Source organism: Pteronotus mesoamericanus, unplaced genomic scaffold, assembly GCF_021234165.1.
Source record: "Pteronotus mesoamericanus isolate MK-2021 breed Mesoamerican mustached bat unplaced genomic scaffold, CSHL_Meso_final scaffold_54, whole genome shotgun sequence".
Lineage (NCBI taxonomy): Eukaryota > Metazoa > Chordata > Mammalia > Chiroptera > Mormoopidae > Pteronotus > Pteronotus mesoamericanus.
In genome coordinates this window covers 29,993,931-30,009,881 of record NW_026555321.1, presented here as the reverse complement: position 1 = coordinate 30,009,881, position 15,951 = coordinate 29,993,931, and the positions used below count along the sequence as shown (strand labels likewise).

At 36.8% G+C, this 15,951-nt stretch overlaps 1 protein-coding gene across 4 annotated transcripts in view; it reads left to right on the top strand.

Annotated features, from left to right (window-relative positions):
- PPARG (peroxisome proliferator activated receptor gamma) overlaps positions 1-15,951 on the top strand; it is a 141,700-nt gene that overhangs the window by 98,465 nt on the left and 27,284 nt on the right. The gene's annotated exons all lie outside the window — the stretch shown is intronic.

The following is a 15,951-nucleotide window of genomic DNA, read 5'->3' as shown; positions in this document are numbered from 1 at the left end:
ATATTTAAAGGCCAACCTATGTAGTATTGAGGATATAATTTTCTCTTCCCAGAAAAGTCAAAGAAAGCTATTATGAACTGAGTAAGGTTACCTTTGGATGTCTTGTGACTATTTAAGAAAAGGGATTAAATATCATGGCATCAAAAGCTTATATAGTTCAACACTTACAGGAGTGCAAACATGACTAAGAGAATCCCTTCCCAGAGGTTTTTGTAGTAATGTGTTTGTTGCAGAGAGAAGAAAACATCCATTTAATCTACACAGAAGAAGGGGAACTCGACAACTAGATTTTTACTAGTTTTGCTTGTTTTCCTGATGAAGGAACCTTTTTTAAATACAAAGTTTCTCGGAGATCATAGTAACTATTTAAAATTCGTTGCTTTAGCCAACATGAGGCCAAGAGTAATAAGATTTCCATCAATATAAAATGCCTTTTTGTTAATGTTTTGTGTGAACGGCCCTCAATGTAATAACTCACCAACTTAATAAAGAAGCTTCTAGTGTTATAACAAAATCAGCGCCTCACTGTTTTCAGTATGCACAAGAGATGACCATCCCCCGAAGTAAACTTGCTTCATTCTGTATTCCTTTATTTTTGTTCTTTGGCCTCTGTTTAGTTTATTCTCTGCATCTAGCTTCCATGTTAGCTACCCACTCCTCTAGAAGGTTCTAAAGTAAACTTCAAGGAACCCTAAGGGCCCTGGAGAATATTGTTGGAAAATCACTGAAATCAGCTATTGCTAAGTTCTCTTAACTTTGAAAAGCCTATGATGCTATGTAAGTCAAACAATCTACCTCACTGAATTTTTCACTTTTCAACCAGTTATTCCATATCTTATAGACAACATCACTGTCTTCCCAAATATTTAGGCAACTGATACCTGTCAGTCGCCTGAATTTAAAAGTTTCCACCTATATGATTTGATACCATAAAAATATAATTCATATGCTTGAATCATGTCTTCTGTATGTTCTGATCAATTGCTCAGTAACTTAGGGCAATACACTTGACAATTGCCTAATGATGTAGGTCCAGAGTACAAATCCAAAACAGTGTGGGCTAAACAATGTATAAATGGTATGGTTAGATAACAGTATATAGTTCCATCTGAAGATAGAACGTATATTATGATCATGATGTGTAGCCTAAACATCATAGAAGGACATGGTCTCAGCATTTTTCCAACTGGAAACCTAGCTGTGTCTCAAATACCCATTTTTCAGCATTGGACAGAAAAAGCACCCAGTTGTTGGGCTGATATGCTTTGAGAGAACTGTTTTGTTTTTCCGTAAGTAACAAAATAAACACATGTTGCTATCATTTTGGTCATTTAATAATCTGTCATTTTTAGACCACAGGCCAATCCTGCTGATTGCTCCAAAATCTCCTTGAGTCATCTCAAGCATAGGCAGTCCAATACCCTATCCAGACAGCTTCAGAGAAAGGCTCCAAATACAAGTAAAGCAGAAATAAAGAGCCGACTTCCTAGGCTACCCAGAATTAACTTACTAAGGGATTATTGCATCATCTACTATTTGTTTTATGTTTTGAATCAATGAAGCAGGTATCTACAGAATCTTAATAAAAATACTTTCATAGATTAATGTTGCCTCTTCATTCAAATGGGCACTCACACATTTGTATAGGTTTTCAGAGTATCAGATTTGTTTTTAAGTCCTGCTGTCAAAATCTGACATTAATCATATTTTTAAATGTGCCCTTTTTATTTTTAATGAGATGATTTATTCATTAAAAATTTTGACTAGTCCATATTTCATATTCAGAGCTGTTTTTCACATATGAAGTAAATAATAGAATAATAACTGTTGGCTCTGAAGAAAAAATAATCTGATGTAGAGAAGAACTGACTTGTTAATTATGAGTCATTCAGCTAGGTTTTTCCCTATGCCATTGAGATTTGAATAAAAATTGTTTTTCATAAATATAAAAATTAGTGAAACCTTAGCTTTGTTGATTAGGATGTCCTATTATATAAGTGATGGGTTTTTTACTTTTTTAAAAAAAGCTGACAACTTAAAAATAATTTCTCAGTGGCTTCATAAAAATTCAGAAAAGTAGTTTCACAAATTTCTGTGGCACTCAGCATTTTAAAGGTAGTTCCCTTCCTTATAAACAGAAGTTCTGGTATATATTGCAAAAATGAAAAGCCTCAGATAAACTTAAACTTCAACATGTTACTCTTTTTATATGTAGTCTTCTTTGTGATATAAAGGAAAATTACCCGAATGTTAACTTCTAGGAAAATGTAGCAGTAAAAAGTCCTAATCCTAATGCACATGGCAGGTATGTTACTGAAACCTGCCTGGCCTTTGTGATTGTTGACAACCTAGCCTCCACCACTTTATCCCACTGCTGCTCTTTTCCACATATATTTCAGACAAACTGTGTTCTTTAATCTCCCTGGAAAATGCTTGTGAGCCTCTGTGTACTATGTCCTTTGGTTCCCTGCTAAAATTCTACCTGGTATTCAAGGCACAGTTCAAATGTCTTCTCTTCCATAAGACTTTTAATTCCCCATTCTTCCTCTTCTCTTGTTTCATACCTTTCTCTGACATAACAGTGTGCCTTTTTTTCTTTTTTTTTTATTGTTGTTCAACTATAGTTGTTCCCATTTTCCCCCTACCACTCTCCCCGCCCCGCCCCACCCACCTCCACCTCCCACACTCAATCCTACTTCCCTCCATTGTCTTTGACCTTGGGTCCTTTATACTTGTTCCTTGACAACCTTTTTCCCTTCTTTACCCTGTTATACCCCTCCTCCCTCCCCTCTAGTTACTGTGTCTTACAAAGCAAAGGAGTGATCGTATCTGTTAACAAAAACCAAACTACTATAAACAGCAGAAAAAAAGGGTAAATGAAGCTGAGGGCGTGGGGAGGGGAATTAGGAAAATTTATGAGAATTCCAATACAATATTATGAACTAAGACATTGGAATGGGTGAGAAGAAATAGAATTGAGAGAAATATCAGAACAGTGACCAATGGATACAAATGTCTGCAGGCAGACAGATTGTCAAGATTATTTGAGGCGTCTAGTTTGGCTGATAGAATGAATTAACCAAAAAAGGAAAACAGGACAAGGAGACAGTTTGGAGAGGGGAAATGAAAAGTTCATTCTCATGTTGTAGTTGAAATGCTTACGGGATATCCAACATCCATGTATAAAGGAATCTAAGAAGAAGTGAAAAATAAAGATCCAAATCTCAGGAAAGAGAAGGCAGGAGTCATTGGCACATCTTGTGATTTACAGAGAAGATCAAACTACGAAGAACAGAACATAAGTGAAGGAAGGAGGTCTGAAAAATAGCAGGGAGAAAGAGAACCAGAGAAGCAGAAACCAGCAAGAGAAGAGGGTAGAGAATATCAACAGCATTAAAGGCTGTGAGATTGCTGGAGAGCATAAGTAGAACTTAGAAGAGGCCCCCACATCTGACTGTGAAAAAAAAAATGAGGGACTTCTAAGAGCAAAGTTTTAGTCAATTTAAATGAGGCAAAAGCTAGATTGCAGTGGGTTAGGAAATAAATAGTAAGTGACAAAATACAGACAGAGAGGGAAGACTACTCCGATAAAGTTACTCCCAATAACTTCAATCGTGAAGGAAAAAATAGCATGAAGGGAAGGTACACTAGAGTCAGAACTTTAAACATCTGCTTAGGTGAAAAGGAAGGAACTAGTAAAGAGAGGTACATAAGAGAAAGAATAACCTGTGTACATATTTAGGATCTCCTCTACTAGACATGTTCTTTTCATCCTTGCCACCACCCCCCATCCAGTCTGCCTAGCACAATGTCTTGCATCAAACATGTGTTCAATGAATGAATTCAATGATGTCAATTAAGACTTAAGGGAATTGGAGATTGAATCAGAAGGTGAAGCAGTGGTGTTTTGTTTATCTCTACTTTGGAAAGAAACCTAGGCAAATGTTTAAATGTTCTCTAAAATAGTTTGAAAAATGTTATCCCTGCATAAAAATAATACTGGTGTTCAGACTGCTCCTTGTTTTACTTTAGAGGACCTAGAAAATTATAGTTATTAGATTGCCAAATTCTGCAAAACCTCAAAATGCACAAGGTTTTTTTTTTCCTCAAGAAAGAGAGGTGGAAAAACATAACTTACTTGGCAAAAGTTATATGAAAAACAATAGTGTTGTATTAAGACTTATTTACATGATAAAACTTTTACAAAATAATCACGTTAAAAGTGGGGAAACTGCCTATGAGACATAACCTTACTAATAATTGTCAAAATGATATCATTACAAATTCACCCTTTAGATGTTGAAAGACAAAACTATTTTTACTAAAACATATTTCATTCTTCTATCTTCTTTTGATTTATTTTTAAAATCTGCTTTAATTTATCTTTGTAATTAAGTAGCACTTATCATTGATGGTCCTATAATTAGGTGTTTTTAAAACGTGTTATTAATTGTCATTAAGGACTACTAATGTCCTTATTGACATTGTTTCTAACAATACTGTCCTTGTTGTTTCTAAGATTCAAAGAACAGGATATCTAAATATTCCATGTGCTTGGGGTTTTTGTGTTCAAGAAATCAGTAATAAATACACAATGCTGAATCTGTCACATGCTAGTAGTTAGTTCCATTCAGTTCAGTAAAAGTATATTACATAAAAGTATGCTAATATACTCTCACCAGAAATTAATGAGTCTCTACCAAACATTGTTCCTATAGGTACATAGTGATTCTGATAGATAGGTTTTTTTTTAAAGTAAGTTACATGAATTCTCTGTAGGTGATTATCCCAAATATAACACTGAATGCCGGTATCCTAGAAGTTGCTCTATGTGACATGTGCTAGATCTGTAGAACAGATAGAATGTCTTTCATTTTCTTAGGGCTTCAAAGACTAGACAAATATGCTTTAAAAAAGAGAGAGCATGGCATGTTCTCCGGTCCTATGTCATAAAGATTTGTAGAATTTTATAGCTAAGTTTAGAGCTAAAGGAAGGGATTTTTAAAGATCTTTTCCAAGACCCTCATTCTATATAAATAAAGCAATTGAAAACAAGAGGAGAAAAGCCACTTAGATGATTTTTCACTACCTGAAACTAGAACATAGACTTCCTGACTACCTCAAGTGCAGGGTTAATTCCACTGCCTTCCAGAGAGGCCAAAAGTTCTTGCTCAGTGACTCATGGAAACATTTTCCTTCTCCTTTAAAATTAATCATCAGTGTTTGAAGATTTGGAAAAATGTGTTTGTATATGAGCACAGCAGCCTTTATATTTCTGGTCCTCAATCTAGAACTTCCATCTTCTACTTCTAAATTTTAACTCTAGTTTTATGGAAAACAGCAATCCAAAAAGAGAATTCCTCCTTCATCTTGATTCTCAGATTCACTGAGGTTCAAAAATTACTTCACTAAAAAGCAACATTCCCTAAACAATTTAAAGAAAGAGAACTAGAAATAGAGAAGGATGGATAGATAGAGAGAGAGACAGAGAGACAGAGAGAGAGACAGGGATTGGGTTTTCAGGTTTTGTCCTTTATCTGTGGGGAAGGATCTAGGTTAGTTTGCCATGGCTACCATACTGATCTATAGCCTGCAGCAACCATAGTGGCCCTAGACCACTTTATCCACAAATAATAAAAGCTGCATGTATTAAGCATAACTATGTGCTAGATACTGCTCTGAACATTTTCTGTGCCTTATATCATCACCTAATATGAAGAAGGTTAGTATTATTAATGAGACTCAAAAGCAACAAAATAAAATCAGCTTTTTCTCCCTTAAAAAATGCATACAAATAAAAATCTGTATTTACCATTTCAGATTTCCATGTTTTATGCAAATTTAGTCACACCAAATGAAATATATTTTTCATACCTTTTGTTGAACCTGTGGTATCTAAAAATGCCAAAATCACCTATATAATTATTTACACTGAGAGTTCATGGAATCTCTCTCATGACTGTCTCTGACTGTGATAAAAAATGAGGGACTTCTAAGAGCAAAGTTTTAGTCAATTTAAATGAGGCAAAAGCTAGATTGCAGTGGGTTAGGAAGTAAATAATAAGTGACAAAATACAGACAGAGAGGGAAGATTTATAAGCTTTTATAAGCTTTTAGCCTTTGGAGGGAACTTCAACTTATAAAAATACGCATTTTATTTTTTAAAATTTTATTTTATTGAATTTATTGTAGTGTGATTGGTTAATAAAATTATATAGGTTTCAGGTGTACAGTTCTGTAATACATCATCTGTATATTGTGTTGTGTGTTCACCACCCCAAGTGAAGACTCCTTACATCACCATTTATCCCTCCTTCACCCTCTTCCACCTCCCCTCACCCCTTTTTCCCTCTGGTAATCACCATACTGTTGTCTGTGTCTATGAGAGTTTTTTGTTTTTTGTTTTTTTGCTTTTTTTGCTTAATCCCTTCACCTTTTTTACCCAGCAGCCCCAACCCTCTTCCCCTCTGCCAGCTGTCAGGCTGTTCTCTGTATCTATGAGTTTGTTTCTGTTTTGTTTGTTAGTTTACTTTGTTCATTAGGTTCCACATACAAGTGAGATTATATGATACTTGTTTTTCTCTGACTGGCTCATTTCATTTAGCATAATACTCTAAAGGTCACTCCATGCTGTTATAAAAGGTAAGATTTGACTTCAGTCGAGATGGAGGTATAGAGAAACAAGCCTCACTTCCTTGCACAACTATAGCAAAAATTACAACTGTACTACCAAACAAGTATCACCCAGAATTGTCAGAAAATCGAGCCGTATGGAAGTCAAACAATAAAATATTTAAAGAAACCACATTCATCCAGATAGGTAGGAGGGCTGGAGAGGTGGAGAGGTGCAAAGGCACTGAGTGGAGCAGAGATGCAGAACGGGTGGCCCTGCATCCACATGTGATGGATAAAATTGGGAGAGATACCTGGGGAGAGAGGGATCCCAGCCAAAAACCAGACCACCCAGCCCAGGGTTCCAGCGCCAGGAAGATAAGTCCCCATAACTTCTATCTGTAAAAACCAGTGGGGTTTGAGGCAGTGGAAGAAACTGCAGAATTCTCAAGAAACTCCTTTTAAAGTGCCCACAGAGGACTTAGGACTCCAGCAGACCCACACCTCCTGGGATTCAGCACCAGAGCCACAGTAGGAAGAGCACCAGTGGCATACAGGGAGAAATTGAAGTGACTGGCAACAGGGCGAGTACCAGGAAACAGTCTCCTCCTGGGAAAAACTCCAGAGGCCAGGCAGTGCCATTGTTCCCTCTCCAAGTGCTCCCCAACACAGATCCACAGAGTTGTGACACAGGTTGCTCCACCCTGGTGATTACCTAGGGCTCTACTACCCCTTCCAACATACCCATGCACTTTTCTACAATACACCTCACTCTTAAGACAGGGAGTCAAAACAGCTCTACCTAATATACAGAAACAAACACAGCGAGGCTGCCAAAATGAAGAGACAAAGATATGTGACCCAAATGAAAGAAAAGAACAAAACTTCAGAAAAAGAACTAAACAAAATGGAGATAAGCAATCTAACCAACATCAGAGTGGATGAAGCCTAGAACTAAATCAACAATTTGGAACACAAGGAAGGAAAAAAAGCATTCAATCAGAACAACAAGAAGAAAAAAGAATCCAGAAAAACAAGGATAGGCTAAGGAGGCTCTGGGACATCTTTAAAAGTACCAACATCCAAATCATAGCGGTGCCAGGAAGAGGAGAGGAAGAAATTAAAAATGTATTTGAAAAAATAATGAAAGGAAACTTCCCTAATTTGGAGAAGGAAATAGACATACACGTCCAGGAAGCACAGAGAGTCCCAAACAAGATTGACACAAAGAAAACCACACCAAGACACATCATAATTAAAATGCCACAGGTTAAAGATAAAGAGAGAATCAAACAGCAAGAGAAAAGCAGAGAGTTGCCTACAAAGGAATTCCCATACGACTGTCACCTGATTTCTTAAAAGAAATTTTGCAGGCTAGAAGAGACTGGCAAGAAGTATTCAAAGTCATGAAAGGCAAGAACCTACAACCTAGATTAGTCTATCCAGCAAAGCTATCATTTAGAATGGAAGGAAAGATAAAGTGCTTCCCAGAGAAGGTAAAGCTAAAGGAGTTCATCATCACCAAGCCATTATTATATGAAATTCTAAATGGAATTATATAAGAAAAAGATCAAAATGATGAACATTAAAATGGAAGCAAATTCACAACTATCAATAATTTAATCAAAATAACAAATTAAGCAAACAAGCAGAACAGGAACAGAGTCATAGATATGCAGATCATTTGGACGGTTATCAGGTGAGAGGGGAAATGAGGGGGGAATGGGGGAAAAGATGCAGAGATTGAGAAACACAAATTGGTAGGTGCAAAATAGACGGGGGGGGGGGGTATTAAGAATAGTATAGGAAATGGAGTAACAAAAGAACTTACATACATGAGCCATGGACATGAACTAAGGGACGGGGGATTGCTGGAAGGAATGGGGGTACTGGGTGGAGGGGAGGCAAAGGGGGAAAAACTGGGACAACTGTAATAGCATAATCAATAAAATACATATTTTAAAAACAGGTAAGATTTCCTTTTTTGCCATCAAGTACTATTCTGTTATGTAAATTTACCACAGCACTTTTTATCCACCCATCTACCAGTGAGCACTTACGTTGCTTCCAAACCTTGGCTACTGTAAGTAATGTTCCAATGAACATAGGGGTGCAAAAATTCACATTTTATTTAGACTGTAGCAACAGACTTTTTCTTTAATGCCTCCTAATTATAAAATTACTTTTTAGAAGTTTATTTTTGGCTATTTTGTTAGGTTATGGAAAAGCAGGACTAGAAAATGTAATAAGTGACTATCTTTTGCTGTTTATTTTAAATTAACTTTTTTGATTACATATTAGGAAAAAAGTGCTTTCCTAGACATGTAAAATTTTTGTGTATATTTATAGTTTATTACCTGTGAAAATGTAACCAGAATCTAGAACAATGTCTAGCATGCATAGACATTCAATACTTATATATTGAGTAAAGCTGCAGTATTGTGTGCTCTGTTATATAACTAAAGTTAAGGAGCAAAAGATTTTTGATGATTTTAGCCACCTATTTCATCATATAACTGATTTTCTCCAAGTTTTAAACTAGAATTTCTTTTACTTTTATTCTTAAATCATGTTTATTCTATTACAGTTGTCTCAATTTTTCCCCCTTTGCCCTCCTCCACCCCTCACACCCTGCCCCACTCTCCCACAGTCAATTCCCACTCTGTTGTCCATGTCCATGGGTCCTTCATACCTGTTCTTTGTCTAGTCCTTTCTCCTTCTTTCCACCATTGTCCTCCTTCCCCATCCCCTGTGGTCATTTTCAATCAGCTCCATGTTTCCATGCCTGTGGTTTATTTTGTTCATTAGTTTATTTTGTTGAATAGATTCTACTTATAGATGAGCTCATATGGTATTTGTCTTTCACCAACTGGCTTATTTCACGTAGCATAATATTCTCCAGTTCCACCCACGTTGTCGCAAAACATAGGAGTTTCTTCTTTCTCTCTTTCTTTTTTTTTAGATACAGATTGATTTTATTTACTTTTGTAAATGTCAAAATCCATTATAAAATATTAAAACATTTAAATCCATTATAAAGCCTCAGCAACATGACACCAGCACAGAAATAATCAAGTAGATCAATGAACTATAATGAGCATTCTGGAAACAAATGTGTATATCTAACAATGTAATATATGATTAAATTGATATTTCAAATCAATGGGGAAAATAAGGCCTATTCAACAAATAAAGTGCATGGACCACTATTACTTGAAATAAAACAAATATAGAGCACTATTTCACACATTATACAAAAAATATTCAAGTGAGTTAAAAATCAATATGTAAAATCTAAGCAGTTTTCAGAGAAAATACCAACTAATATTTTTCTTACTCTGAAGTAACATATTCAAACCCAGAAGCTATAAAGTAAAATATTGACAATATGACTATATTAAACATTTAAGACTGTACAGTAATATACATATAAAAAAATTAAAGGACAAGTAATAGAATAGTAGGTATTTGCAACACATCTTAAAAAGGTTGATATTTTCTTTTTTTAGGGAAAAAAATTCTACAAACATTTAATCAAAAAGTGGATAAAGAATACCAAAAGGTCATTTAAAGCTTTTAAAAATAATAGAAATAGGCAAGAAATGTACAAAAACAGGTTTATTTTCAACAAATAATAAAGGAACAATTAAAATAACACATCATTGTCACAATCAGATTAATACATACTAAAAATATTGGTAATATCAAGTATTGATGACCATGAAAGGAACTGGGCATTCATAGACTCTTTTTCTCCATCTTCTTTTTTTCTTTTTAATTTTATTTTAATTTATTTTTTCAAATACATTTGTCTCTGCCTACCTGCCACCACTTTCCCTTGCCCCCTCCCTTCTTCCCTCCCTCAGCTCTTCCCCTTTGGTTTTGTCCATGAGTCCTTGCTATATGTTCTTTGACTTTCCCCTTCCCTTCCTCTTCCCTGCTCCCTCTCCCTCCTTCCCTCTTGTCTCTGTTGATTTCTTTTCCTTTCAGTGTTGCTGGTCTTATTTTCCTTGCATCTTTGTATCGTTGGTTAGGTTCCACTTATAGGTCCCTTTAGCATATCCTGCAGTGCTGGTTTGGTGGAGGTGTATTCTTTTAGCCTTCTTTTGTCTGGGAAACTCCTTATTTTTGCCTTCTATTGTAATTGAGAGCCTTGCTGGATAGAGCAGTCTTGGTTTCAGGCCTTCACTTTTCATGACTTGGAATATTTCTTTCCATTCCCTTCTGGCTTGTAGTGTTTCTGTTGAGAACTCAGCTACTAGCCGTATTGGGGCTCCCTTATATGTTACTACCTCTTTCTCCCTTGCTTCCTTTAGGATTCTCCGTTCATCTTTGATATTTGCCATTTTGATTATGGTGTGTCTTGGAGTGGGCCTCATTGGGTTCCTCTTGAATGGGACCCTCTGTGCCTCCTGGACTTGTGTGACTTTTTCTCTCCTCCAATAAGGGAAGTTTTCCAACATTACTTTTTCAAACAGGTTCTCTTTCCCTTCCTCCTCTTCTTCTCCTTCTGCTATCCCTATTATACAGATATTTTATTTCAAGTTGTCCTGCATTTCCCTAAATGCCTCTTCATTCTTTTTGACTCTTTTTTCATTTTCTTGCTCTTTCTGTGAGCTCTTTTCTACCTTGTCATCCAGCTCACTGATTTGATCCTCTGCTTCATCTAGCCTGCTTTTGATTCCTTCTACTGTGTTCTTCAATTCAGAAATTGTATTCTTCATTTCCTCATGTCTCTTATTGATAGTTCCTATGTCCTTTTTCATGGTGATATAGTTTTCAGTAAGTTCCTCCTAGTTTCCCTGTAGTTTTTTGTCATTCTCTCTGAGCTCACTGAGTTCATTGAGCTTCCTTAGAATCATTGTTTAGAACTCAGATCTGATAGTTTACTTGCCTCTATTTCATTTAGTTCTCTTTCTGGGGATTCCTCCTTTCCCTTTGACTGGAAGGTGTTTCTTTGTCTTCCCATTATTTGTGAGCTCTTGTTTTTTGCTTCCACTTCTTAAATTCATCTATCTTGATTTCCTGACTTTGTGGTATGAACATTTCTGATAGGAGACTGCTGTTTTTTTCTTTCTGGACCTGCCTCTGATGATGTCAGATGTTGACCCTCTCTGACCTTAGGCAGTCTTTAAGAGACTTCCAGGAATCTACTGTCTGTGTCTGTTCTCTTCAGTTGTTAGTCACTCTGCACTCAGAAGTCAGGCTTAGACACCACAGGGCAGGGCAGAGGCCCTCCTGGGGGTGGGGTTATTGGGTCCTCTCATGCTGCTGCCACTTAGGGGAGTGGTCTGCCTGAGCAAGATGGCTGCTGCAGTCTGTGGGATGAGTCAGCACCAGGATCCTGCCAACTACTCTCTCAGTTCTCTCCCCAAAGCCTCCTTCCCCAGTCTCTCAGGCGTCTCTAGCCCACTCTGCCCCTGCCTTTGCCAGAGCCCAGAGTCAGTGGCTGCAAATAAAAATTTATGCATTGGCCCTTTAAGTGACTCTTGCATCTCCAGCTGCCTCTCTCGGGCAGAGGGCAACCCTGCCGCTTTTTGCAGCTGGTTGTTATCTGTGTACGTTTTGGGCTCTGGTGTGTAGTCTGGAGATCCCTGCTTATGGTAGACCCTGCTCTTCTCAGGGGGATCCAACTGGCCATTTCAATATCTTTCTGGTGCTGCTGCCTGTGGGTGCCTTACCTGCCTTCTCAAGTCTCTACCACACTCCTTACCAGTTAGGTTGTGCTAAAGCTGATTCTTCTGTCTCTCTGAGGTTACAGGGCTCCTCTCTCACTAGTGTTCAGTTGTTTGTTCCAGGTGATTTCTCCACAGTTTAGTTGTAATTCCAGGTTGGTCCTAGGAGGAGGTCAGTGTGACTTCCATTCACTCCTCTGCCATCTTGATTTCTCTTCTCTTCTACTTTTAATATGTCATAATTTTTACTGGGTGTTTCTTTCATGATCACTTTCTCAAACTTCCCAATGTACATACAGTCTCATTTTCTGTTCCAAAACTTGATATTTTGGAGTTTAATTCATCAAACTTTTATTGTATACCTACTATGTGTATTTTGTTGCACCCAGAAGCAAAGATGAGAAAACCAGGTGCTTATATAGTATGTTCTCGTAGAATGAACGACATAAGCCCACACAGTAGTATAGTGCTAGTTTGATACATGAGCTAATATTTGCATACAATAGGAGCCCATCATTTAGGAAGCTTTTTCTAAACTGTCCCAACGCCGAAGTTTTTGATACATTTCTCACTGGGTATAGGGATGACATATTAAAATTTCCCATAAAAGATACATAATTTTAGAATTTAAGAAGTGATTCTAATATGCTCTGCCTCTCTCCTACTCCCCACTCCTCTACTGAGAACTACTGATGAACAAGGAACAAACAGTACAAGGAAGTAAATGATTGGACTGGCTTAACAGAGAAGGATTTTGAAGGAATTTGCTATCTAGGGTTTTTTTCTGTCTTATTTCAAAATATATTATACAAGGACTTAACAAGTGCCAGACATTTTATTAAGTGCTGAGTATAAAATAATGAGCAAGATTCCTGCCTTTGTGGAGCTAATATAGCAGGGGAGAAAAGAAAACATTACAGATAACTATTTTGATCAGTGCAGTGCAAGAGAATACAGTAAGTAATGAGGTTATATCCTGAGGGACTTAATGATCAGGCCAGAGGGTTGGGGAGTCTGCGATAAAAATGCGAGCAACCATTCATTGCCCATCCCTGTGGAACTAAAAGGAAAGAGAATGAGGAAAAGGGAGTAGAGAGACAAAATTTTAGACCAAAAAATAAGGCAATTTGAAGGGGTCATATGCAGAAAATATACTTACTAAATGAATACAGGCTAATTTAATTTAAAGGTCTCCAAATTGAGAGGACTCTCTTCTCCTCTAACTCAGAGGTCCCTAGGGAGGACCCTACAACACAATAGTTATGTTAGTTGTTTACAAAGCTTAATGTGGGTCTACTGAAAGGAATTTATGAATTTGAGGCTCGAGGGTGCAAAGCAATTTCTTCTTTAACAAATCCAAAATAAAATTTACTAAGTACTAAGATAGAAATGTGTTCATGTCCTTTTATGTCTATGGTAGAAATGCCACCTTTAGCATAAAAACATATAGCAAGGTACCATCCATTTATTCATTCCTATATTCAACAACTGTTGACTGAGCATCACCAATAAGTGCTAGAGATATAAATTAATACAACAGTCTCCGCCCTCAAGGAGCTTATAGTCTAGGGAAGGAGACCACCATAAAAACACATCACTATGATACCATATGATAAGTGTAATAGTAGAGCTATGCACAGGGTAATATTGGATATGATATTCAAATGTTCTTTTTTATGGGAAAATGCAAGGAGTCCAGTCCTTATTATGGGAAAATGTAGAGAGTCCAAAGTGTGGCCCCAAAGTAGCATTAGTCAAAATTATATTTTGCATATCATCCAGCAATTCCACTTCTAGACATTTATCTAAAGGAAACAAAAATATGAATTCAAAAAGGTATCTGCACCCTCATGTTCATTGCAGCATTATTTATAATAGCAGCCATATAAAAGAAGGAACTCTTGCTATTTGTGACAATATGGATGCACCTTGAGGGCATTATGCTGAGTGAAATAAGTCAGACAGAGGAAGACAAATACTGTATGATTTCACTTATATGTGGAACAACAACAACAACAACAAAAACCTAACTCATAGATACAAAGAACAGATTGGTGGTTACCAGAGGCAGAGGGGGCAGGGCAGTGAAATGGGTGAAGGGGGTCAAAAGGTATAAGCATCCAGTTATGAAATAAATAAGATCTGGGGATGTTATGTACAGCATGGTAGCTATAGTTAATGAAGTTGTGTTGTATGTTTAAAAGTTGCTAAGAGAAGAGATCTTAAAGGTTCTCATCACGAGAAAAAAAATGTGTAACTATGCATGGTGATGGATATTAACTAAATTTATTCTGGTGATCATTTCACAATATACACAAACACAAAATCATTGTGTTGTACACCTGAAACTAATATATTGTTATATATCAATTATAATCTCAATTTTTTTTAAATTTTAAAGTTTTAAATACAACAGCATGTGAAGCACCTGGAATGAGGTATGATAACTGGTTTAAAAATTAATTAGTTAATAATATTTTACAGATAGTATTGGTAGGAAGAACCATTTGAGTTGGCAGGGTTTCAAACACATAATATTTTTTCCCCAGCCTAGGACTTAACAACTCTCTTTTAACTCTTCCTCTTTGCCTTTCTTCCTTTAGTTTTCTTCTGTTTTCATTCATCCTTACCCTACAGGAAGCCAAAGAAAATTGTCTTTTTGTCAAACAGCATTAAGTGGTACTTCTGGCAAGTCAGGGAGATAATTATGGCTTCTCTCCACTATATATAAAAGTACTCTCAGCCTAATAACATGAAAGAAAGTACCCATCCATATTTTTTTTTTACTTTTATTAATTTTAGAGAGAGATGAAGGGAGGGAAACAAAGGGAGAGAAACATCAACATGAGAAAGAAACATCACCAACTGAGTGCCTCCTGTAAGCACACTGACCTGGTACCAAACCCACAACCCAGGCATGTGCCCTGCCGGGACTCAAAACCACGGCACTCCTCCCAACTGAGCCACACTGGCCAGGACCATCCATATTTCTTTATAACAGGGACAAAACAGATAGAACAGACTCCCTGAGAACAAATATTGTGTATGTACAACTTTGAATTCTGCACAATTCCTTCCTTTAATTTGTGAAACATGTTGATGCTTTTAGCATCTGACTTTATGTCAAGTGCTGGGGATACAGAGATGAATAAGATATTGCCCCTGGCCTTCAGGATGTTATTCTATAGTGGGACTAATAGACATGTAAGATAAATAATTAAAGTACAGTGTAAGATTGCTATCTTTGAAGTTTGCATGAAGGGCTATTGGAATACCGAGGAAGGAATGATAAATTCTGCTTGAAGAAATCAAAGCAAGCCTCACAAGGATGACATTTGAATTGGGTCTTGAGGGATGAGTAGAAGCTGGTTTCACCTTCCTAGCAAGATCGTACATTACTTTTTCAAATTAAAGAAATGAGCAATTTAGTGGAGCAGGGGAAAGTGGTGGCGGGAAAACAGAGACAAGTGTATTTAAACAATAAATAGAAAAAGAAAAAAAAGAAATGAACAATTTAATTTTTACTGATAGCCTATGCTGTTGCAGTGAAATAAAAACATGGGCAAAGTTGTAGATAGAGACCAGGACTTGAGATTGGTGGAGGGGAGAAGGGGCTTTTACTCTATGGGCACTAGTGCTATGGGAGAACAGTATGCATTAGGAG